Raw genomic sequence first — 26,105 nt, 5'->3', positions numbered from 1 at the left:
GTCTACTGCTGCCATTGTAGGGTCTACTGCTGCTATTATAGGGTCTAATGCTTCCAATGTAGGGTCTACTGCTGCCATTATTGGGTCTACTGTTGCCATTGTAGGGTCTACTGCTCCAATTGTAGGGTCTACTGCTGCTATTATAGGGTCTACTGCTCCCATTATAGGGTCTACTGCTCCCATTATAGGGTCTACTGCTACCACTGTAGGGTCTACTGCTGCTATTATAGGGTATACTGCTACCATTGTAGGGTCTACTGCTGGTTTTATAGGGTCTACTGGTGCCATTGTAGGGTCTACTGCTCCAATTGTATGGTCTACTGTTGCTATTATAGGGTCTACTGCTCCCATTATAAGGTCTACTGCTCCCATTATAGGGTCTACTGCTACCACTGTAGGGTCTACTGCTGCTATTATAGGGTATACTGCTACCATTGTAGGGTCTACTGCCCCCATTATAGGGTCTACTGCTACCACTGTAGGGTCTACTGCTGCTTTTATAGGGTCTACTGCTGCCATTGTTACCTAATACATTATCAAATTCATAAATTTATATATATCAGGGAAACATTTTAAGTTTTATAAACATGTGTCCCTTATATCTGGTTTCCTAGTTACACGTTTCGGATTCATAGTATAACTCATATTACATAGATCAGGTTAATACCAGATAACAGCGATTATTGTGATATAGTCACTATATATTATATTTGGTGTCATTGTAGGGTCTATTAGGTCTAACCCTAACCCTAACCCTAACCCACCCATAACAAACAACTCTGGCAAGTCATTTACATTGAACTAAACAAAAAGGCGCTGTTCAATTTATTGTATGTTTTGGACACAAAACCCTGTGTATTGAGATGTGTAAATCTGATAAAGTCATCCTAACCCTAACCCTGACCCTGACCCTGACCCTAACCCTGACCCTGACCCTGACCCTGAACCTGACTCTGACCCTAACGCTGACCCTAACCCTGACCCTGACTGTCCCGTGATAATCTGTTGTAGAACAGTCCTGTTCACCCGCGTTTATTCTAGTTTGTATCGTCAAGTTCTGAGCCTTCAAATGTTTTGTGTGTGTCCTTTGGCCTACCCGTCTCTATCGCACTGGGCTGACGCAGGTTAAGTCCATGCCTACCTTATCCCAATTGATGTTACTACAAGCTTATCAGTGGCTTAGTAAAGGCGATCATTTATATGGATGGTACCTTAAAGCTGACAAGTGCTTAAATAAAGACGAGCATTCCAATTGGTGCAACTAAAGGATGGGCAGTGCTTAAATAGACTAGGAACACTATGGGTGTAGCTAAATGCTGATCAGTGCCTTAATATAGACTACATCGATTAACATGGCAATTCTGTTTTGAACCAGTGACGAATATCTAATTGACACTATTCCGATTACGCTGATGTATAAATGTCGACATCAAACGTGTTATATCGGCTCACGATGCAGATATGTGTACTGATTTGTAATTAAACAGTGTCGTCACTGACATTATGGGACACACATGTCGATTAAGACTGAACACGACTGTTTTGTAATTGACAATGTTTTTCATCGTTTGGTAAGCTTTCGTGGCAAGCTCTGCCAAAATATATAGCTTCATCTGTATGGACCATTCACACGCAATACAGCCATATCGTCGCCATAAAATTCGTCGTTTCTTTAATTATTCAAGCTTTATCGTCAGTTCACTATTCCCACCTTGTAAACAACAAACAAAGATCCGAGAGTATGAATACATAGATAGTGATCAATAAAGGCATGTGTGATATTTGAAACACACGTATTTAGAAATGGAAAAGTGTTCAAATCTAAAACAGGTAGGGCACTGTTGAGACAATAATTCAATTGTTTTCATCGCATATGGGATTGCTAGCAATATTTATATTCTTCATGTTTGATGGAAGGTTACGGTAACGATGAAATAGTCACTTAGACTTATCCATTACAGATATACCGTTATAATTCTGACGTTTATAGATTATTCGCCAGCAGGTGACAGCGCTTGTAAATATCAAAACAAATCGACGAAAGATGTTTCAATACCCCAGAGTATCATACCATGATTTCAACCGAACAACGAAACCGTGTCACGCTTATGTTATAAGATAGTCTAGACTAGTGAATCACAAGCCTAGTGTTGACAATAAAAACAGCAATTCTCTTCTGGGAACAGACCGAAGCAGGTCAACATGTACAAGCACGTTATTAGTATTATATACAGCAAATCTGTTCTGAGAACAGAGCGAAGCAGGTCAACATGTACTTACACGTTACTAGTATTATATACAGCAAATCTATTCTGAGAACAGAGCCAAGCAGGTCAACATGTACAAACACGTTACTAGTATTATATACAGCAATTCTCTTCTGAGAACAGAGCCAAGCAGGTCAACATGTATTAACACGTTACTAGTATTATATACAGCAATTCTCTTCTGAGAACAGAGCGAAGTAGGTCAACATGTACACACACGTTTCTAGTATCATATACAGCAAATCTCTTCTGAGAACAGAGCGAAGTAGGTCAACATGTGCTTACACGTTACTAGTATTATATACAGCAAATCTCTTCTGAGAACAGAGCGAAGTAGGTCAACATGTACTAACACGTAAATAGTATTATATACAGCAATTCTCTTCTGAGAACAGAGCCAAGTAGGTCAACATGTATAAACACGTAATTAGTATTATATACAGCAATTCTCTTCTGAGAACAGAGCCGAGCAGGTCAACATGTACAAACACGTTACTAGTATTATATACAGCAAATCTCTCCTGAGAACAGAGCCAAGCAGGTCAACATCTACAAACACGTTACTAGTATTATATACAGCAATTCTCTTCTGAGAACAGAGCCAAGTAGGTGAACATGTACAAACACGTTACTAGTATTATATACAGCAAATCTCTTCTGAGAACAGAGCGAAGTAGGTCAACATGTACTAACACGTAAATAGTATTATATACAGCAATTCTCTTCTGAGAACAGAGCCAAGTAGGTCAACATGTACAAACACGTTACTAGTATTATATTTATGAGATTTTTTTTCAATATTCATTAGCTACAACATAACACGAGACGTTTATTTTAGATTTCTTTTCTCTTTTAAAACGAAAGACTCTTGCCGATTAGATACCGTTGGTTAAATCAAAAGTGTATATGATATTGATTACTCTACCTACTAATGGTATGCTACTGATTAAGCAATGAACTTGGAGTTGATATAGATTATATTTACACCGCGATTAGCTATTGGAATGAACTTTATACATCTAAATACGTTGTCCCTTGACACCATTTTGTATATGTCCGTGAAGATAACATCGCAATATGTAGTAACTTCCGGTAAGCTGCTATCTAAATCACAGCATCCTCTTACTCTATCTGCAACATTAATTAAGTCGTAGATTTTGAACAAAGATAGATGCCGCGTATCTTATACACGAGTCATGTCTAGGCCAATGTATCACATAAATACTAGGCGATGTGTAGACACATGTAAAATTGCTCAATGTAGCTATATTACCCTAACCCTAAGGTAACAGAAATCGACATACTTTCCTTAACACTAACATGGGGATTACCTTGTATGTAATGTGACCAGATGGGAACATTAGAATGGGGATAACCTTGTATGTAATGTGACTAGATGGGAACATTAGAATAGGGATAACCTTGTATGTAATGTGACCAGATGAGAACATTAGAATGGGGATAACCTTGTATGTAATGTGACCAGATGAGAACATTAAAATGGCAATAACCTTGTATGTAATGCGACTATATGAGAACATTAGAATGGGGGTAACCTTGAATGTAATGCGACTAGATGAGAACATTAGGATGGCGATAACCTTGTATGTGATGCGACTAGATGAGAACACTAACATGGTGATAACCTTGTATGTAATGTGACTAGATGAGAACATTAATATGGTGATAACCTTGTATGTAATATGACTAGATGAGAACATTAACATGGGGATAACTTTGTATGTAATGTGACAAGATGAGAACATTAATATGGTGATAACATTGTATGTAATGTGACCAGATGAGAACATTAACATGGGGATAACCTTGTATGTAATGTAACTAGATGAGAACACTAACATGGGCATAACCTTGTATGTAATGTGACTAGATAAGAACATTAACATGGGGATAACCTTGTATGTAATGTGACTAGATGAGAACATTAACATGGGGATAACCTTGTATGTAATGTAACTAGATGAGAACACTAACATGGGCATAACCTTGTATGTAATGTGACTAGATAAGAACATTAACATGGGGATAACCTTGTATGTAATGTGACTAGATGAGAACATTAACATGGGGATAACCTTGTATGTAATGTAACTAGATGAGAACACTAACATGGGCATAACCTTGTATGTAATGTGACTAGATAAGAACATTAACATGGGGATAACCTTGTATGTAATGTGACTAGATGAGAACATTAACATGGGGATAACCTTGTATGTAATGTAACTAGATGAGAACACTAACATGGGCATAACCTTGTATGTAATGTGACTAGATAAGAACATTAACATGGGGATAACCTTGTATGTAATGTGACTAGATGAGAACATTAACATGGGGATAACCTTGTATGTAATGTAACTAGATGAGAACACTAACATGGGCATAACCTTGTATGTAATGTGACTAGATAAGAACATTAACATGGGGATAACCTTGTATGTAATGTGACTAGATGAGAACATTAACATGGGGATAACCTTGTATGTAATGTGACTAGATGAGAACACTAACATGGGCATAACCTTGTATGTAATGTGACTAGATAAGAACATTAACATGGGGATAACCTTGTATGTAATGTGACTAGATGAGAACATTAACATGGGGATAACCTTGTATGTAATGTAACTAGATGAGAACACTAACATGGGCATAACCTTGTATGTAATGTGACTAGATAAGAACATTAACATGGGGATAACCTTGTATGTAATGTGACTAGATGAGAACACTAACATGAAGATAACCTTGTATGTAATGTGACTAGATGAGAACACTAACATGGGGAAAACCTTGTATGTAATGTAACTAGATGATAACATTTACATGGGGATAACCTTGTATGTAATGTGACCAGATGAGAACATTAACATGGGGATAACCTTGTATGTAATGTGACTAGATGATAACATTAACATGGGGATAAACATGTATGTAATGTGACCAGATGATAACATTAACATGGGGATAACCTTGTATGTAATGTGACTAGCTGAGAACATTAACATAGGGATAACCTTGTATGTAATGTAACTAGATGAGAACACTAACATGGGCATAACCTTGTATGTAATGTGACTAGATAAGAACATTAACATGGGGATAACCTTGTATGTAATGTGACTAGATGAGAACATTAGAATGGGGATAACCTTGTATGTAGTGTGACTAAATGAGAACACCTACATGGGGATACTCTTGTATGTAATGTGACTAGATGAGAACATTAATATGGGTATAACCTTGAATGTTATTTGACTAGATGAGAACACCAACATGGGGATAACCTTGTATGTAATGTGACTAGATGAGAACATTAGAATGGGGATAACCTTGTATGTAATGTGACCAGATGAGAACATTAACATGGGGATAACCTTGTATGTAATGTGACTAGATGAGAACACTAACATGGGGATAAACATGTATGTAATGTGACCAGATGAGAATATTAACATGGGGATAACCTTGTATTTAATGTTACCAGGTGAGAACATTATAATGGCGATAACCTTGAATGTAATATGACTAGATGAGAACATTAGAATGGGGATAACCTTGTATGTAATGTGACTAGATGAGAACATTAACATGGGGATAACCTTGTATGTAATGTGACTAGATGAGAACACTAACATGGGGATAACCTTGTATGTAATGTGACTAGATGAGAACATTAACATGGGGATAACCTTGTATGTAATGTGACTAGATGAGAACACTAACATGGGGATAACCTTGTATGTAATGTGACTAGATGAGAACATTAACATGGGGATAACCTTGTATGTAATGTGACTAGATGAGAACACTAACATGGGGATAACCTTGTATGTAATGTGACTAGATGAGAACATTAACATGGGGATAACCTTGTATGTAATGTGACTAGATGAGAACACTAACATGGGGATAACCTTGTATGTAATGTGACTAGATAAGAACATTAACATGGGGATAACCTTGTATGTAATGTGACTAGATGAGAACATTAACATGGGGATAACCTTGTATGTAATGTGACTAGATGAGAACACTAACATGGGCATAACCTTGTATGTAATGTGACTAGATAAGAACATTAACATGGGGATAACCTTGTATGTAATGTGACTAGATGAGAACATTAACATGGGGATAACCTTGTATGTAATGTAACTAGATGAGAACACTAACATGGGCATAACCTTGTATGTAATGTGACTAGATAAGAACATTAACATGGGGATAACCTTGTATGTAATGTGACTAGATGAGAACATTAACATGGGGATAACCTTGTATGTAATGTAACTAGATGAGAACACTAACATGGGCATAACCTTGTATGTAATGTGACTAGATAAGAACATTAACATGGGGATAACCTTGTATGTAATGTGACTAGATGAGAACACTAACATGAAGATAACCTTGTATGTAATGTGACTAGATCAGAACACTAACATGGGGATAACCTTGTATGTAATGTGACTAAATGAGAACATTTACATGGTGATAACCTTGTATGTAATGTGACTAGATGAGAACACCAACATGGGGATAACCTTGTATGTAATGTGACTAGATGAGAACACTAACATGCGGATAACCTTTTATGTAATGTGACTAGATGAGAACACTAACAATGGGATAACCATGTATGTAATGTAACTAGATGAGAACATTAACATGGTGATAACCTTGTATGTAATGCAACTAGATGAGAACATTAGAATGGGGATAACCTTGTATGTAATGTGACTAGATGAGAGAAGCACAAGTATAGGGAATCCTGTTTATACTGATCTGTATAATTCACAGTGTGATGTCGATATCGTTATTGTTACAGCAGACGATAACAAGCTGAAAAAGGAGGACATTGAGGCTATGAACTAAATGCCAAACCACAAGTTTGTTCTCTCGTAAGTACACTTTTACTTTATTAACGTACCACTTAGGATTGTTTGGTGACGTGCTGTATGTCATAGGACTGATACAATAAACAGCTAAAGGATCTCTTTATAAGTTACAGGTACAGGTGGTTTCACTGTTGGTCCTCTATCTAAAGGTGAAAAGAATGATCACAATATACAGTTAATTGAACTTTTATTCATCCATCTAAATGGAGACAACTTAGTACAATGTGCAGATGAATCACCTACCATGTAGCGAACATTAACTAGTTCTACCTGTATCTCACTATACGTGGACTTTGTTATTTAACACATACAGTTGTGTACAAATACATATATACAAGTACTGTGTAAGGTAACAACACATACAGTTGTGTACAAATACATATATACAAGTACTGTGTAAGGTAACACTTTATAATATTGCCTACCATGTAGCGAACATTAACTAGTTCTACCTGTATGTCACTATACGTGTACTTTGTTATTTAACACATACAGTTGTGTACCAATACATATATACAAGTACTGTGTAAGGTAAAACTTTATAATACTGCCTACCATGTAGCGAACACTAACTAGTTCTACCTGTATTTCACTATACGTGGACTTTGTTATTTAACACATACAGTTCTGTACCAATACATATATACAAGTACTGTGTAAGGTAACACTTTATAATACTGCCTACCATGTAGCGAACATTAACTAGTTCTACCTGTATGCCACTATACGTGTACTTTGTTATTTAACACATACAGTTCTGTACCAATACATATATACAAGTACTGTGTAAGGTAACACTTTATAATACTGCCTACCATGTAGCGAGCATTAACTAGTTATATCTGTATCTCACTATACGTGTACTTTGTTATTAAACAAATACAGTTGTGTACCAGTACACATATACAAGTACTGTGTAGGGTAACACTTTATAATACTGCCTACCATGTAGCGAACATTAACTAGTTCTACCTGTATGTCACTATACGTGTACTTTGTTATTTAACAAATACAGTTGTGTACCAGTACACATATACAAGTACTGTGTAGGGTAACACTTTATAATACTGCCTACCATGTAGCGAACATTAACTAGTTCTACCTGTATGTCACTATACGTGGACTTTGTTATTTAACACGTACAGTTGTGTACCAATACATATATACAAGTACTGTGTAAGGTAACACTATACAATACTGCCTACCATGTAGCGAGCATTAACTAGTTCTACCTGTATGTCACTATACGTGTACTTTGTTAATTAACGCATACAGCTCTGTACCAATACATATATACAAGTACTGTGTAAGTTAACACTTCACAATACTGTCTACCGTGTAACGAGCATTAACTAGTTCTACATGTATGTCACTATACACTGTACTTTGGTCAGTCACCCCTATTATTTCGCTGAGCTTAGATAACGCCTAGGATGTATCTGTGTACCAGTATAATATATAACGTTAAAGAAAGTTTTGGTTAATCAGGTTGGTGTTACCTTATCCTAACCCTAACCCTAACCTCACCATCAGGTTATGGTTACCTAATGCTCACAATCAGGGTATGGTTATCTAATCCTAACCCTAAACCTAACCTCGCAATCAGGTTAGGGTACCTAATCCTTACCCTAACCCTAACCTCACAATCAGTTTAGGGTTACCTGGCCCTAACCCTAACCTCACAATCAGGTTAGGGTACCTAATCCTAGCCCTAACCTCACAATCAGGTTAGGGTTACCTAATCCTAACCCTAACCCCACAATCAGGTTAGTGTTACCTAATCTTGACCCTAACCCTAACCTTACACTCAGGTAAGGGTTACCTAATCCGAACCCTAACCCTAACCTCACAATCAGGTTAGGGTTACCTAATCTTGACCCTAACCCTAACCTTACAATCAGGTAAGGGTTACCTAATCCTAACCCTAACCCTAACCTCACAATCACAAAATCATTGTTTTACTTTTGACAGACCTATTCTCTACTCTGCACTACGCCATAAAACAAACCACCGCACACAATTTCTCAATATCAATACTGAAATAACTCACAGATGAGATCAATTCTCAGAACATACAACACGTCAGCATGATTATTAAATCTGCCCGAAGGTAAAATGAGTGGCTAACATTTCGGTTGTCTGTCTCGTTTAAGTTAATAAAGACTGTTTTTGTTCGGTAACATTTAAAATGTAGAGCGTCAATCAGCTAAATAAACCTTTCTGTACCGACAGAAAAATATAGAAAATACACAGAAAACATATAACAAAACGAAACAAAAACACAAGGAGAGACAGACAGATAGACGGGAAGTGGTAACGGAATAGCAGTAAGTGTGCTTACATACACAAACCTATAACAGTTTCGTCCTGTATTTGCTACAATGAGTAACAACAATGTGGTCCTGTATTTGCTACAAAGAGTAACAACAGTGTGGTCCTGTATTTGCTACAATGAGTAACAACAGTGTGGTCCTATTTTTGCTACAATCAGTAACAACAGTGTGGTCCTGTATTTGCTACAATGAGTAACAACAGTGTGGTCCTGTATTTGCTACAATGAGTAACAACAGTGTGGTCCTGTATTTGCTACAATGAGTAACAACAGTGTGGTCCTGTTTTTGCTACAATCAGTAACAACAGGGTTCGTTTCTCTAATTTTGTCAATACCGTTACCTCAGTATTGGAAAGTTTTTTTTTTACGTATAACGCAATTAATCTGCCGTCATATTGAACGGCCCCAACTATTATTACCAGGCCGTAAGTACTATAATCTTAAAAGCTTGATACATTTACAAGTTATCAGTAAGATACAGTTCAACAAATCCGGTTCTGTTATGAGTTTATCGCAGATGTTAGCCTTCTAACCTAGAAGTCAATTGGATATCAAAAGGAGATAGTTTCTGGCGAATCGATTTGGTTTCGTAGTTTTCGCTCTCGTCCTTGTTCATCGATTGTACACCTAATGTGTGATAGTGTGAACGTTATACACCACAAGAAGATACTTCCTCTCCGTGAAAAATATAACATCTACATTACATAAGTAAGAGACTAACCGAGAGTATGACATCAATGACATCTACATTACATTATTATGACACTGAACGACAGTATGATAACAATGACTTCTACATTATATTACTATGACACTGACCGATTGTATGATAACAATGACCTCTACATTACATTAGTATGACATTGACCGACTGTATGATAACAATGATCTCTACATTACATTAGTATGACACTGACCGACAGTATGACAACAATGGCCTCTACATTACATCAGTTTGACACTGACCGACAGTATGATAACAATGACCTCTACATTACATTAGTATAACTTTGACAGACAGTATGACAACAATGACCTCTACATTAGCACAGTATGACACTGACCGACAGTATGACAACAATGACCTTTACATTACATCAGTATGACATTGACCGACAGTATGACAACAATGACTTCTACATTACATTAGTATGACATTGACCGACAGTATGACAACAATGGCCTCTACATTACATCAGTATGACATTAACCGACAGATTGACAACAATGACCTCTACATTACATCAGTATGACATTGACCGACAGTATGACAACAATGACCTTTACATTACATTAGTATAGCATTGACAGACAGTATGATAACAATGACCTCTACATTCCTCAGTATGACATTGACCGACAGTATGCCAAGAATGACCTCTACATTACATTACTATGACATTGATCGACAGTTTGACAACAATGACGTCTACATTACATTAGTATGACACTGACCGACAGTATGACAACAATGACCTCTACATTACATTACTATGACACTGACCGACAGTATGATAACAATGACCTCTACATTACAACAGTATGACACTGACCGACAGTTTGACAACAATGACCTCTACATTACATTAGTATGACACTGACCGACAGTATGACAACAATGACCTCTACATTACATTAGTATGACACTGACCGACAGTATGACAACAATGACCTCTACATTACATTAGTATGACACTGACCGACAGTATGACAACAATGACCTCTACATTACATTAGTATGACACTGACCGACAGTATGACAACAATGACCTCTACATTACATTAGTATGACACTGACCGACAGTATGACAACAATGACCTCTACATTACATTAGTATGACACTGACCGACAGTATGACAACAATGACCTCTACATTACATTAGTATGACACTGACCGACAGTATGACAACAATGACCTCTACATTACATTAGTATGACACTGACCGACAGTATGACAACAATGACCTCTACATTACATTAGTATGACACTGACCGACAGTATGACAACAATGACCTCTACATTACATCAGTATGACATTGACCGAAAGTATGATAACAATGACCTCTACATTACAACAGTATGACATTAACCGACAGTTTGACAACAATGACCTCTACATTACATTAGTATGACACTGACCGACAGGATGACAACAATGACCTCTACATTACATTAGTATGACACTGATCGACAGTATGACAACAATGACCTTTACATTACCACAGTATGACACTGACCGACAGTATGACAACAATGACCTCTACATTACATCAGTATGACATTGACCGAAAGTATGATAACAATGACCTCTACATTACAACAGTATGACATTAACCGACAGTTTGACAACAATGACCTCTACATTACATTAGTATGACACTGACCGACAGTATGACAACAATGACCTCTACATTACATTAGTATGACACTGACCGACAGTATGACAACAATGACCTCTACATTACATTAGTATGACACTGACCGACAGTATGACAACAATGACCTCTACATTACATTAGTATGACACTGACCGACAGTATGACAACAATGACCTCTACATTACATTAGTATGACACTGACCGACAGTATGACAACAATGACCTCTACATTACATTAGTATGACACTGACCGACAGTATGACAACAATGACCTCTACATTACATTAGTATGACACTGACCGACAGTATGACAACAATGACCTCTACATTACATTAGTATGACACTGACCGACAGTATGACAACAATGACCTCTACATTACATTAGTATGACACTGACCGACAGTATGACAACAATGACCTCTACATTACATCAGTATGACATTGACCGAAAGTATGATAACAATGACCTCTACATTACAACAGTATGACATTAACCGACAGTTTGACAACAATGACCTCTACATTACATTAGTATGACACTGACCGACAGGATGACAACAATGACCTCTACATTACATTAGTATGACACTGATCGACAGTATGACAACAATGACCTTTACATTACCACAGTATGACACTGACCGACAGTATGACAACAATGACCTCTACATTACATCAGTATGACATTGACCGAAAGTATGATAACAATGACCTCTACATTACAACAGTATGACATTAACCGACAGTTTGACAACAATGACCTCTACATTACATTAGTATGACACTGACCGACAGTATGACAACAATGACCTCTACATTACATTAGTATGACACTGACCGACAGTATGACAACAATGACCTCTACATTACATTAGTATGACACTGACCGACAGTATGACAACAATGACCTCTACATTACATTAGTATGACACTGACCGACAGTATGACAACAATGACCTCTACATTACATTAGTATGACACTGACCGACAGTATGACAACAATGACCTCTACATTACATTAGTATGACACTGACCGACAGTATGACAACAATGACCTCTACATTACATTAGTATGACACTGACCGACAGTATGACAACAATGACCTCTACATTACATTAGTATGACACTGACCGACAGTATGACAACAATGACCTCTACATTACATTAGTATGACACTGACCGACAGTATGACAACAATGACCTCTACATTACATTAGTATGACACTGACCGACAGTATGACAACAATGACCTCTACATTACATTAGTATGACACTGACCGACAGTATGACAACAATGACCTCTACATTACATTAGTATGACACTGACCGACAGTATGACAACAATGACCTCTACATTACATCAGTATGACATTGACCGAAAGTATGATAACAATGACCTCTACATTACAACAGTATGACATTAACCGACAGTTTGACAACAATGACCTCTACATTACATTAGTATGACACTGACCGACAGGATGACAACAATGACCTCTACATTACATTAGTATGACACTGATCGACAGTATGACAACAATGACCTTTACATTACCACAGTATGACACTGACCGACAGTATGACAACAATGACCTCTACATTACATCAGTATGACATTGACCGAAAGTATGATAACAATGACCTCTACATTACAACAGTATGACATTAACCGACAGTTTGACAACAATGACCTCTACATTACATTAGTATGACACTGACCGACAGTATGACAACAATGACCTCTACATTACATTAGTATGACACTGACCGACAGTATGACAACAATGACCTCTACATTACATTAGTATGACACTGACCGACAGTATGACAACAATGACCTCTACATTACATCAGTATGACATTGACCGAAAGTATGATAACAATGACCTCTACATTACAACAGTATGACATTAACCGACAGTTTGACAACAATGACCTCTACATTACATCAGTATGACATTGACCGACAGTATGACAACAATGACCTTTACATTACATTAGTATAGCATTGACAGACAGTATGATAACAATGACCTCTACATTACCTCAGTATGACACTGACCAACAGTATGACAACAATGACTTCTGCATTTCAACAGTTTGACAACATTGGCTGACAGTGTGACAGCACTGACCTCTACATTACAACAGTTTGACAACTTTGACCGACAGTATGACAACAATGACCTTTACATTACAACAGTATGACACTGACCAACAGTATGATAACAATGACCTTTACATTAAAACAGTATGACATTGACCGACAGTATGACAATAATGACCTCTACATTACAACATTATGATAACGACCGACAGTATGATAACAATGACCTTTACATTACAACAGTATGACACTGACATAAAGTATGACAACAATGACCTCTACATTACATTAGTATGACATTGACCGACAGTATGACAACAATGGCCTCTACATTACCACAGTATGACACTGACCGACAGTATGACAATAATGACCTCTACATTACAACAGTATGACACTGACCGACAGTTTGACAACAATGACGTCTACATTACAACAGTATGACACTGACCGACAGTATGACAACAATGACCTCTACATTACATTACTATGACACTGACCGACAGTATGATAACAATGACCTCTACATTACAACAGTATGACACTGACCGACAGTTTGACAACAATGACCTCTACATTACATTAGTATGACACTGACCGACAGGATGACAACAATGACCTCTACATTACATTAGTATGACACTGATCGACAGTATGACAACAATGACCTTTACATTACCACAGTATGACACTGACCGACAGTATGACAACAATGACCTCTACATTACATCAGTATGACATTGACCGAAAGTATGATAACAATGACCTCTACATTACAACAGTATGACATTAACCGACAGTTTGACAACAATGACCTCTACATTACATCAGTATGACATTGACCGACAGTATGACAACAATGACCTTTACATTGCATTAGTATGACACTGACCGACATTATTACAACAATGACTTCTACATTACAACATTTTGATAGTGACCGACAGTATGATAACAATGATATCTACATTAGCACAGTATGACACTGACCGACAGTATGACAACAATGACCTTTACATTACATCAGTATGACATTGCCCGACAGTATGACAACAATGACTTCTACATTACATTAGTATGACATTGACCGACAGTATGACAACAATGGCCTCTACATTACATTACTATGACATTGATCGACAGTATGACAACAATGACCTCTACATTACAACAGTATGACACTGACCGACAGTATGACAACAATGACCTCTACATTTACATTAAAACAGTATGACATTGACCGACAGTATGACAACGATGGCCTCTACATTACATTACTATGACATTGATCGACAGTATGACAACAATCACCTCTACATTACAACAGTATGACACTGACCGACAGTTTGACAACAATGACCTCTACATTACAAGAGTATGTCATTGACCGACAGTATGACAACAATGACCTTTACATTACATCAGTATGACATTGCCCGACAGTATGACAACAATGACTTCTACATTACAACAGTATGACATTGACCGACAGCTTGACAACAATGACCTCTACATTACAACAGTATGACATTGACCGACAGCTTGACAACAATGACCTCTACATTACAACAGTATGACACTGACCGATAGTATGACAATAATGACCTCTACATTACAACAGTATGACATTGACCGACAGCTTGACAACAATGACCTCTACATTACAACAGTATGCCACTGACCGACAGTATGATAACAATGACCTCTACATTACAACAGTATGACATTGACCGACAGCTTGACAACAATGACCTCTACATTACAACAGTATGCCACTGACCGACAGTATGATAACAATGACCTTTACATTACAACATTATGACACTGACCGACAGTATGATAAAAATGACCTTTACATTACAACATTATGACACTGACCGACAGTATGATAAAAATGACCTTTACATTACAACATTATGACACTGACCGACAGTATGATAAAAATGACCTTTACATTACAACATTATGACATTGACCGACAATATGATAACAATGACCTTTACATTACCTTAGTATGACATTGACCGACAGTATGACAACAATGGCCTCTACATTACATTACTATGACATTGATCGACAGTATGACAACAATCACCTCTACATTACAACAGTATGACACTGACCGACAGTTTGACAACAATGACCTCTACATTACAACAGTATGTCATTGACCGACAGTATGACAACAATGACCTCTACATAACATTAGTATGACACTGATCGACAGTATGATAACACTGACCACTACATTACAACAGTTTGAGATTGACCGACAGTATGGCAACAATGACCTCTACATTACCACAGTATTACATTGACCGACAGTATGACAACAATGACCTCTCCATTACAACATTATAACATTAACAGACAGTATGGCAAAAATTACCTCTACATTACAACAGTATGACACTGACCAACAGTATGGCAACAATAACCTCTACATTACAACAGTATGGCACTGACCGAGAGTATTGCAACAATTAGCTCTACATTACAACAGTATGACATTGACCGACAGTATGACAACAATGACCTCTTAATTACAACATCATTAACGTCAATAATTCACATGTCACAGTTTATGTCTTATTTCAGACTATGTTTTGATTATAAAATATTGCTCCTGAATAGGCTTGTTTTGTAGACCGATGCAAGTCGAAACTTTGGTTTCCAACTTTTATTCCCCTATGAAGAAAGTATCAGTGCTTGACCTTTATCAATGGCATCTTATAATCTATACTCGCTTCCTAAAGCTTCACAAAAAATGTTTGCTTACCTTTATATAAATTACTTAGAACCGCTTACAAACACTTTTCACATACATACAGTTGTGCTTATATAACTATACATATTAACTCTTAACAAACATAAGCGTTAACATCCAATGTTCATAAACTTATCGCTTACCATATATGATTATAACCGTTATCATTAAGTCACTATATAGATATAACTAAACAAATATCATTATAACCGTTATCATCAAGTCTTTATATAGATATAACTACATCATTATAACCGTTATCATCAAGTCTTTATATAGATATAACTACATCATAATAACCGTTATCATCTAATCTTTATATAGATATAACTACATCATTATAACCGTTATCATCAAGTCTTTATATAGATATAACTACATCATAATAACCGTTATCATCTAATCTTTATATAGATATAACTACATCATTATAACCGTTATCATCTAATCTTTATATAGATATAACTACATCATAATAACCGTTATCATCTAATCTTTATATAGATATAACTACATCATTATAACCGTTATCATCTAATCTTTATATAGATATAACTACATCATAATAACCGTTATCATCTAATCTTTATATAGATATAACTACATCATTTTAACCGTTATCATCTAATCTTTATATAGATATAACTAAACATATATCATTATAACCGTTATCATCTAATCTTTATATAGATATAACTACATCATAATAACCGTTATCATCTAATCTTTATATAGATATAACTACATCATTTTAACCGTTATCATCTAATCTTTATATAGATATAACTAAACATATATCAGTATAACCGTTATCATCTAATCTTTATATAGATATAACTACATCATTATTACCGTTATAATCTAATCTTTATATAGATAAAACTACATCATTTTAACCGTTATCATCTAATCTTTATATAGATATAACTGCATCATTTTAACCGTTATGCAACTTTAGCTTATCATATATCATTATAACCATTATCAATCAGTTTTCTATACAAACATAGCTTATCATATATCATTATAACCATTATCAATCAGTTTTCTATACAAACATAGCTTATCATATATCATTATTACCATTACCATCCAGTTTTCTATACAAACATAGCTTATCATATATCATTATAACAATTATCAATCAGTTTTCTATACAAACATAGCTTATCATATATCATAAAAACCATTACCATCCAGTTTTCTATACAAACATAGCTTATCATATATCATTATAACCATTATTAATCAGTTTTTATTCAAATATAGCTTATAATATATCCTTATAACTGTTATCAATCAGTCTTTATACAGATAAAATTTGACAGATATCATTAAAACCGCTATCATCCAGTCTTTATGCAACTATAGATTATTATATATCCTTATAACTGTTATCAATCAGTCTTTATACAAATAAAATTTGACAGATATCATTAAAACCGCTATCGTACAGTCTTTATACAAATATAACTTAACATATATCATTTAACCGCTATCATCCACTCTGTATACAAATATAACTTAACATATATCATTCAACGGTTATCATCAAGTCTGCATATAAATATAACCAAACATATATCATTATAACCGTCATAATCCAGTCTCTATAAAGATAAGACTTAACATATATTATTATGACCATTATCATCCAGTATTTTTTATACAAATATAGCTTATCATATATCCTTATAACTGTTATTACCAGTCGTTAAACAGATATAATTTGACAGATATCATTATAACTGCTAGCATCTAGTCTTTACACGAATACACCTTAACATAAATCAATATAACCATTATCATCCAGTCTTTATGCAACTTTAGCTTATCATATATCATTATAACCATTATCAATCAGTTTTCTATACAAACATAGCTTATCATATATCATTATAACCATTATCAATCAGTTTTCTATACAAACATAGCTTATCATATATCATTATTACCATTACCATCCAGTTTTCTATACAAACATAGCTTATCATATATCATTATAACAATTATCAATCAGTTTTCTATACAAACATAGCTTATCATATATCATAAAAACCATTACCATCCAGTTTTCTATACAAACATAGCTTATCATATATCATTATAACCATTATTAATCAGTTTTTATTCAAATATAGCTTATAATATATCCTTATAACTGTTATCAATCAGTCTTTATACAGATAAAATTTGACAGATATCATTAAAACCGCTATCATCCAGTCTTTATGCAACTATAGATTATTATATATCCTTATAACTGTTATCAATCAGTTTTTATACAAATAAAATTTGACAGATATCATTAAAACCGCTATCGTACAGTCTTTATACAAATATAACTTAACATATATCATTTAACCGCTATCATCCAGTCTGTATACAAATATAACTTAACATATATCATTCAACGGTTATCATCAAGTCTGCATATAAATATAACCAAACATATATCATTATAACCGTCATAATCCAGTCTCTATAAAGATAAGACTTAACATATATTATTATGACCATTATCATCCAGTATTTTTTATACAAATATAGCTTATCATATATCCTTATAACTGTTATTACCAGTCGTCGTTAAACAGATATAATTTGACAGATATCATTATAACTGCTAGCATCTAGTCTTTACACGAATACACCTTAACATAAATCAATATAACCCTTATCATCCAGTCTGTATACAAATACAACTTATCAGGTAACATTATAACCGTTGTCATTCAATTTTTATACAAATATAGCTTATTACATACTGAAACAGGTAACAGGTTGATACTTAAAAGGCACTCGAAAGTACAAACTGATCTATGCCATGTATACTTATGATAATTCTACAGTTTCTTTAATAAAATAATTAGAGTGACATGTACATTTTCGGTACTCAGAATAAGTTCTTGTGTGGTAAATCAATTGTGACATGTCAAATTTTGAAAGAAAGAAAAGACATTAAATTAACGATTACATTTTGACCGGAAAACTCATGATACCTAGATGAGCTCTTTGGGTATCAGTTAATAGTGTGCTATGTAACTGACGATACTTCAAACAGGTTCTTGAATAGCGTATCAGCGTTGTAATGTACAGTTCACGATATCAGGAAAAGGACATTTAAACTCCTGATAGTTAGAAAAGGCTCAGCAATAGCGAATGCACTGTAACATTTAAAAAGTACGTAAAATGAGTTTTAACTTATCTGTTGTGGGAGACATCACTATAACGAATAATACGGTGCTTTTTTCTTGTGAATTTCAGAAATGAGTGAGAGTTGTTGCGTTTTGTTCTCATAATATTTCATTGTAAGTGAACAAGTATACAAACTTTGCTTGTAATAGACATTGTGGAAATTTGAATTCAAATTGTTCGGATCTACCACTGATGGATAATTACATGAAAATCAATGTATGCATGTTGCGCAATTTAAAAGAGTTTTTCATGATGGTTAAGTGAGCTATATCTGACATAAATCGTAGAAAAGTTTTTAACATTTTCAGTTTAGAATTTTTTCAAAGTCGAGCATGTTATAACATGTGTTAACTTGCTTTATTATCATTATAACATCACCAACTTAATACCTAAAACTACCAAAGTGATTCGGATAAGAAAGCAAACCTTATCGTATGACGCGCTCCTAAACAGTTTAAAGTAGATACTCGAGCAAGCCGAATTATAATATCATATGTAGGATCGTGAGCAGATAATGTATAGGTCGTATTGATACTTCTCTGTAACCGAAGGTATCGGCTAAATGAAGTCTAAGTCAAAGATCGTCTCAATAGCCAGGACAACCAATCAATCAGTTGCGTCAGGTTAACACTGACAAGTCAGTTTTACTGATTAGATTAAGCCCAACAAGCTTACCAAGTTAATGACGATCATTCACTCGTCATACTATCCACGACATGTAACTGACATTACGCATTGAAAAGTGTATATTATCATTGTGAAATCAGATGTTTGCAGAAATTCTTGTGAATAAAGGATGGGACACAGTTTTAAAAACCACGTTAAGATCAAAAATCAAAACAAAGAGGAACACATCGATCTCAGCTGTCATTTCAATCTGGTGTAATATGAGCTAATTATTCGATGGCTTGACCTGGAAACAAAGCAGTTCAAGGATAGCATTCCACAAATGTTGGATATTCGAGAGTGATTCCTAACTCCTTTGTGTTATTATTGATTACCTACGCACGCCTAAATGGCCCTTCAGTTGATAAAACGTTAACGGTTAGATATGTGGTCAATAACTACGCTGTACATTAGGCTTCTTGTTTGACAGGTAACCCTAATACAACGGCGCCTTAACAATATCTCTGTATCATAACTGGTGAAACAAATTACCATGTAAGCACTGCTACAATTGTAAATAAAACATCTCAAAAGAACCAGAAAGTCGACCAATTGATAGACACACATAGGACATCCATGTGAAAAGTATAATGAGGTCATCTCTATGGTAAAATGTGAATTGGACATACCAATGATAGACAAAAACAGGACATCTTAATCAAAGGCAACTATAGGACATCCTAATCAAAGGCAAATATAGGACATCCTAATCAAAGGCAAATATAGGACATCCTAATAAAATATCGGACATTCTTTTAAAAATTTCAATTATGACATCACTATAATAAATGCAATGATGATGTCACTATGAAAAACACAGATTTTTGATTATTGTGAAAGAAGCAGAGAGGGCATATCTTTGATAGACGCAGATCGGACATTTTAATGAAAGACACAGCTAAGGCATCCAAATGAAAGAAGAACGAACTATCGGGACATCACTATGGTGAACACGAAAAATGGCATTCTAATGAAAATGGCACATCCATGTTAGAATAACAATTAAGACATTTCTATGGTAAATCCTAAGAATATTAATAAATCAACAGAAACAACCCATACAAACAAGTTATAGGAAAATAATAAATCAACAGAAACAACCCATACAAACAAGTTATAGGAAAATAATAAATCAACAGAATCAACCCATACAAATAAGTTATAGGAGAATGATCAATCAAAAGAAACAACCTATACAAACAAGTTATAGGAAAATAATAAATCAACAGAAACAACCCATACAAACAAGTTATAATGAATCAACAGAAACAACCCATACACAAAAGTTATAGGAAAATAATGAATCAAAAGAAACAACCCATACAAATAAGTTATAGGAGAATGATCAATCAAAAGAAATAACCTATACAAACAAGTTATAGGAAAATAATAAATAAACAGAATCAACCCATACAAATAAGTTATAGGAGAATGATCAATCAAAAGAAACAACCTACACAAACAAGTTATAGGAAAATAATGAACCAACAGAAACAACCCATACAAACAACTTATAGGAAAATAATGAATCAAAAGAAACAACCCATACAAACAAGTTATAATGAATCAACAGAAACAACCCATACAAACAACTTATAGGAAAATAATGAATCAAAAGAAACACCCCATACAAACAAGTTATAGGAGAATGATCAATAAAAAGAACCAACCTATACAAACAAGTTATAGGAAAATAAATAATCAACAGAAACAACCCATACAAACAACTTATAGGAAAATAATAAATCAACAGAAACAACCCATACACAAAAGTTATAGGAAAATAATGAATCAAAAGAAACAACCCATACAAACAAGTTATAGAAAAATAATAAATCAACAGAAACAACCCATACAACCAACTTATAGGAAAATAATGAATCAAAAGAAACAACCCATACAAATAAGTTATAGGAGAATGATCAATCAAAAGAAACAACCTACACAAACAAGTTATAGGAAAATAATGAACCAACAGAAACAACCCATACAAACAATTCATAGCAAAATAATGAATCAACAGAAACAAACAATACAAACAACTTATAGATAAATAATGAATCAACAGAAACAACCCATACACAAAAGTTATAGGAAAATAATGAATCAAAAGAAACAACCCATACAAACAAGTTATAATGAATCAACAGAAACAACCCATACAAACAATTCATAGGAAAATGATAAATCAACAGAAACAACCCATACAACCAACTTATAGGAAAATAATGAATCAAAAGAAACACCCCATACAAACAAGTTATAGGAGAATGATCAATCAAAAGAAACAACCTACACAAACAAGTTATAGGAAAATAATGAACCAACAGAAACAACCCATACAAACAACTTATAGGAAAATAATGAATCAAAAGAAACATCCCATACAAACAAGTTATAGGAAAATACTAAATCAACAGAAACAACCCATACAACCAACTTATAGGAAAATAATGAATCAAAAGAAACAACCCATACAAACAAGTTATAGGTAAATAATGAATCAACAGAAACAACCCATACACACAAGTTATAGGAAAATAATGAGTCAACAGAAACGACCCATACAAACAAGTTATAGGAAAATACTAAATCAACAGAAACAACCCATACACACAAGTTATAGGAAAATAATGAATCAAAAGAAACAACCCATACAAATAAGTTATAGGAGAATGATCAATCAAAAGAAACATCCTATACAAACAAGTTATAGGAAAATAAATAATCAACAGAAACAACCCATACAAACAATTCATAGGAAAATAATGAATCAACAGAAACGACCCTTACAAACAAGTTATAGGAAAATAATGAACCAACAGAAACAACCCATACAAACAAGTTATAATGAATCAACAGAAACAACCCATACACAAAAGTTATAGGAAAATAATGAATCAAAAGAAACAACCCATACAAACAAGTTATAGGGAAATAATGAATCAACAGAAACAACCCATACAAACAAGATATAGGAAAATAATGAATCAACAGACACAACCCATACAAACAAGTTATAGGGAAATAATGAATCAACAGAAACAACCCGTACAAACAAGTTATAGGAAAATAATAAATCAACAGAATCAACCCATACAAATAAGTTATAGGAGAATGATCAATCAAAAGAAATAACCTATACAAACAAGTTATAGGAAAATAAATAATCAACAGAAACAACCCATACAAACAAGATATAGGAAAATAATGAATCAACAGAAACAACCCATACACAAAAGTTATAGGAAAATAATGAATCAACAGAAACATCCCATACACACAAGTAAGAGGAAAATAATGAATCAACAGAAACATCCCATACACACAAGTAAGAGGAAAATAATGAATCAACAGAAACGACCCTTACAAACAAGTTATAGGAAAATAATGAACCAACAGAAACAACCCATACAAACAACTTATAGGAAAATAATGAATCAAAAGAAACAACCCATACAAATAAGTTATAGGAGAATGATCAATCAAAAGAAACAACCTACACAAACAAGTTATAGGAAAATAATGAACCAACAGAAACAACCCATACAAACAACTTATAGCAAAATAATGAATCAACAGAAACAACCCATACAAACAACTTATAGGAAAATAATGAATCAAAAGAAACAACCCATACAAACAAGTTATAGGTAAATAATGAATCAACAGAAACAACCCGTACAAACAAGTTATAGGAAAATAATAAATCAACAGAAACAACCCATACAAACAAGATATAGGAAAATAATGAATCAACAGAAACGACCCATACAAACAAGTTATAGGAAAATAAATAATCAACAGAAACAACCCATACAAACAAATTATAGGAAAATAATGAATCAACAGAAACAACCCATACACACAAGTTATAGGAAAATAATGAATCAACAGAAACGACCCATACAAACAAGTTATAGGAAAATAATGAATCAACAGAAACAACCCGTACAAACAAGTTATAGGAAAATAATGAATCAACCGAAACAACCCATACAAACAAGTTATAGGAAAATAATGAATCAACAGAAACAACCCGTACAAACAAGTTATAGGAAAATAATGAATCAAAAGAAACAACCCATACAAACAAGTTATAGGGAAATAATGAATCAACAGAAACAACCCATACAAACAACTTATAGGAAAATAATAAATCAACAGAAACAACCCATACAACCAAGTTATAGGAAAATAATGAATCAACAGAAACGACCCTTACAAACAAGTTATAGGAAAATAATGAATCAAAAGAAACAACCCATACAAACAAGTTATAGGTAAATAATGAATCAACAGAAACAACCCATACAAACAACTTATAGGAAAATAATGAATCAACAGAAACAACCCGTACAAACAAGTTATAGGAAAATAATGAATCAAAAGAAACAACCCATACAAACAAGGTATAGGAAAATAATAAATCAACAGAAACAACCGATACAAACAAGTTATAGGAAAATAATGAATCAAAAGAAACAACCCATACAAACAAGGTATAGGAAAATAATAAATCAACAGAAACAACCCATACAAACAAGTTATAGGTAAATAATGAATCAACAGAAACAACCCATACAAACAATTCATAGGAAAATGATAAATCAACAGAAACAACCCATACAAACAAGTTATAATGAATCAACAGAAACAACCCATACAAACAACTTATAGGAAAATAATAAATCAACAGAAACAACCCATACAACCAAGTTATAGGAAAATAATGAATCAACAGAAGGAAAATAATGAATCAACAGAAACAACCCATACAAACAACTTATAGGAAAATAATAAATCAACAGAAACAACCGATACAAACAAGTTATAGGAAAATAATGAATCAAAAGAAACAACCCATACAAACAAGTTATAGGAAAATGATAAATCAACAGAAACAACCCATACAAACAAGTTATAGGGAAATAATGAATCAACAGAAACAACCCATACAAACAAGTTATAATGAATCAACAGAAACAACCCATACAAACAAGATATAGGAAAATAATGAATCAACAGAAACAACCCATACACAAAAGTTATAGGAAAATAATGAATCAACAGACACAACCCATACAAACAAGTTATAGGAAAATAATGAATCAAAAGAAACAACCCATACAAACAAGGTATAGGAAAATAATAAATCAACAGAAACATCCCATACAAACAAGTTATAGGAAAATATTAAATCAACAGAAACAACCGATACAAACAAGTTATAGGAAAATAATGAATCAAAAGAAACAACCCATACAAACAAGTTATAGGTAAATAATGAATCAACAGAAACAACCCATACAAACAAGTTATAATGAATCAACAGAAACAACCCATACAAACAATTCAGAGGAAAATGATAAATCAACAGAAACAACCCATACAAACAAGTTATAGGAAAATATTAAATCAACAGAAACAACCGATACAAACAACTTATAGGAAAATAATG

At 34.1% G+C, this 26,105-nt stretch overlaps 1 protein-coding gene across 1 annotated transcript in view; it reads left to right on the top strand.

Moving 5' to 3' along the window:
* Positions 1–7,137: 7,137 nt before the first annotated feature.
* Positions 7,138–26,105, top strand: part of LOC110451804 (cephalotocin receptor 1-like) — a 51,794-nt gene continuing 32,826 nt past the window's right edge. The window contains exon 1 of the mRNA XM_021499985.1: positions 7,138–7,195. The gene's annotated coding sequence lies outside the window, so the exon portion shown is untranslated. The remainder of the gene's footprint in view (positions 7,196–26,105) is intronic.

Source organism: Mizuhopecten yessoensis, unplaced genomic scaffold (genome assembly GCF_002113885.1).
Source record: "Mizuhopecten yessoensis strain PY_sf001 unplaced genomic scaffold, ASM211388v2 scaffold6207, whole genome shotgun sequence".
Taxonomy (NCBI): domain Eukaryota; kingdom Metazoa; phylum Mollusca; class Bivalvia; order Pectinida; family Pectinidae; genus Mizuhopecten; species Mizuhopecten yessoensis.
The sequence above is the reverse complement of the archived record's forward strand: the minus strand, read 5'-3'. Positions and strand labels throughout refer to the sequence as shown.